The sequence below is a fragment of the Lygodium microphyllum genome, chromosome 6 (assembly GCF_053477565.2).
Source record: "Lygodium microphyllum isolate KBCC chromosome 6, Lygodium_microphyllum_v1.1.10, whole genome shotgun sequence".
Lineage (NCBI taxonomy): Eukaryota > Viridiplantae > Streptophyta > Polypodiopsida > Schizaeales > Lygodiaceae > Lygodium > Lygodium microphyllum.
Genome location: NC_141140.1, coordinates 109,479,135 through 109,482,086, shown reverse-complemented (window position 1 = coordinate 109,482,086; position 2,952 = coordinate 109,479,135). Strand labels below are relative to the sequence as shown.

General features: G+C 46.1%; 1 long non-coding RNA gene across 1 annotated transcript; it reads right to left on the bottom strand.

Annotated features, from left to right (window-relative positions):
* Positions 1-883: 883 nt before the first annotated feature.
* LOC148034955 (uncharacterized) lies at positions 884-1,456 on the bottom strand. Its single transcript, XR_015691219.1, has 3 exons — positions 1,325-1,456; positions 1,127-1,228; positions 884-1,034 (listed from the first exon to the last, which is right to left on the bottom strand). It is a non-coding gene; the product is annotated as an uncharacterized LOC148034955 (long non-coding RNA).
* Between the last annotated feature and the right edge of the window lie 1,496 nt (positions 1,457-2,952).

Below are 2,952 nucleotides of genomic sequence, written 5' to 3'. Positions count from 1 at the left end.
AAAAGTCATCTAGGTACACCTCAATGAAGTCAGCAAATGGTTTTGGAATGCGGCCATCATCACTCATTGGAAGGTAGTAGGGGCATTATACAGCCCAAATGGCATCACTTTGTAAGTATAGGTTCCCCATTCTATTGTGAAGGTCATTTTGGATTGGTCCTCTTCTGCGATTTGGACTTGATTGTATCCGCTGAATCCATCTAAGAGGGAATAGAGCTCATGGCGTGCCACTATGTCCAATAGTTGTTCTATGAAAGGGATAGGGAAATGATACTTATTCATCTTGGAATTTAGCTTTGGAAAGTTCACACATATTCATAGTTTTCCATTCTTCTTGGGTACTACCACAATGGGTGAAACCCATTCACTGTTAGCCACTGGATAAATAAACTCAGCTTCAAGAGGGTTTAGTAATTTAGCCTTCATCAGGGTATAATAATTTGGATTCATGCGCCTTTCACTACAAGATATAGACCTTATAGCGACGTTTAAAGCGACGAAAATACAAACAACAAAATTTGCCCCCGTCGTCGCAAAAAGCGTCGTTATTGACGACGCCATAGAATCGTCGCTATAATCGACGCATATAGCGACGCATATAGCGACGGTACAGAGAATTTGCGACGCTGATAGCGACGGCAATAGCGACGCGTGCAGTAAATTTGCGACGCAAATAGCGACGGTAACAGAGAAAAAAAAAAATTGTGGCAGGGCAGCAAGCTGCCCTGCCACATATAGCACTGTGTGCTGTATGAGAGCCATACAAAATAGTTTCTGCACTGCTTCATACAAAGCGTTTGCAAACAAAAAGAATGTATACTGAAATCATAAAACTGATGGATGAAATAAATACATGATATCGCATAAAATGCGATTGGTACAATCATAAAACAATATCACTAATACATAGAAAATGTCTACATAGATCGGGCGACTAAAAACTAAAGGTATGTGAGCTCTAAGGATCCAAGGGCGAGCTACAAATCGTCGTCCCCCGAAAGCTCTTCTCGCTGTAAAGGAGCATCAAACGGATTCTGCAGAAAAAGAAACAACATATCAATCCACCATACAATAATGCATTCAAATATCTCATGGTAACTACGGACAAGAAAGACGAGTGACTTACTGGGCCGCCGCGTCTATACAATCGGTCGATCAATGATCTGAGACCGTGCCTCTCCGCATATCGAGTCTCAAGGCCTTGCGGATCGCAATTTGTAATGGAGTGCTGCAAAGAAAACAAAATGCTAACTGTTAGAAACATGATTGTCAGTACAAAGAATATCTCAAAAAAACAAATAAGCAAAACAAAAGAGAATCTTACAAAGTCCTCCAAATATGTCCTGTGGCCGCCACTCCCAAGATGATGTACCGATCCGGCCTCGATTCGTGCCCTCGCCGCCTCCCGCTGCTGACTCCAACGTCCTGGCGAATTTGTAGACTCCTCCCTCAGTCGGTGCCAGTCGTCTGCATCTAACCACTCGGGCTTTGGAGCCCCACTCTTGATTGCCTTGCGTGCGTCGGATCGTCTATGTGACATGTATGCACGCATGCAATCCATCATCCAGCCCGTAGAGAATCTATCCACTGCGGCTGGCACCGGGAACTCCTCGTGCAAGGATGCTACTATGTACTCCTTGCTCCCCTCCGGTATGTTCCTCCAATGATCCAGGACATTGTGCCGAAAAACTTGTTGGCACAACTCCCTCATGCGAGCCATCACCCTCCTCCCCTCATCATTCATGATGATGGCTCCTGACCTGCCATCCACTAGGTATCCATAATCCCTAGGAGTGTGCCTTGTATGGGCCCTCTCCCATCTCCGTCCACGCTCCTGGGTATATCCAGGAGACCCCTGAACATCCGGTGTACCGACGGGGGTACCCTCTCCCGGAGTGCCACACAAAGGGGTGCCGCCAGAAGGTGTGCCACCAAAAGGAGTGCCACCAGAGGGGGTGCCACCAAAAGGAGTGCCACCAAAAGGCGTGACATCTGCCGACGGCTGCGCAAAAGCCGGAGTAACTGGAGTGGACGTTCCCATAGGTGTGACAAATCCTGGAGGTGACCGAGCTCTAGCTGAACGGCGAGACGGAGACAACGCGTCCGTGTCTCCACAGCAGCACCCCCTTGATCCTCCTACAGTCGCAGTCCCTCCCTCTGGCCCAAGTCGCGAGCGTCGAGATCGTCTACTCGAAGCTGAAGCATCTGATCGCGCCGAAGCTGATCTAACAGAGCGCCCTGACGAAGAACGAGACAGCTCCTGATCTGCTATCTCTCTGAATCTCGCAAGCTGATCTGGAGACATACGTGCCATCATCTCCTGAAACTCCTCATCGCTCATCCCTCGACTCATCCTGAAAATGTCGATACCTGCACAGATAAAAAATAATGTTAGAATAATCAATTTAAACTATACAAAGCACATTAATAAAATCATTTTTGAAAAATCCCTCTTAAAATGCATATCTTATCTACCTTTATGGAAGATCTAAATAACGAATTGAGTAATACAATTCTCCAAGAATGAAGTATTCTATGGTCCCATGTTAATCTCCTGACACAACTCTACATACACTGGAAGGTCGATAGACATGTCACCACAAAACAACGAGTCTGTCTCGTTCTCAAAAAATTCTACGACTTCTGTATTTCCATCATTGTTAGCCGATGCAGGCTCCAAGCTTGCGGTGGCCTCCACCCCTTGTAATTTCGATCTCTCTATTTGCATAGTTTCTTCATCTATGCCTGGAACATCGCTTTGATCGTATACTCTCGCACCTCGAGGAGTTGAAGGTATAACATACCACCATCGAGGTTGTCCGGGATTTGGATAGAAGATTACCTGTTCACAAACACTTACAAACCGTCTTCAAACCATTGTGACATAAACCATGTCGTATTACAATTAGCAAGCAAATGCCTAGTTGCACCTGTTCACAATGGGCCGGCAAC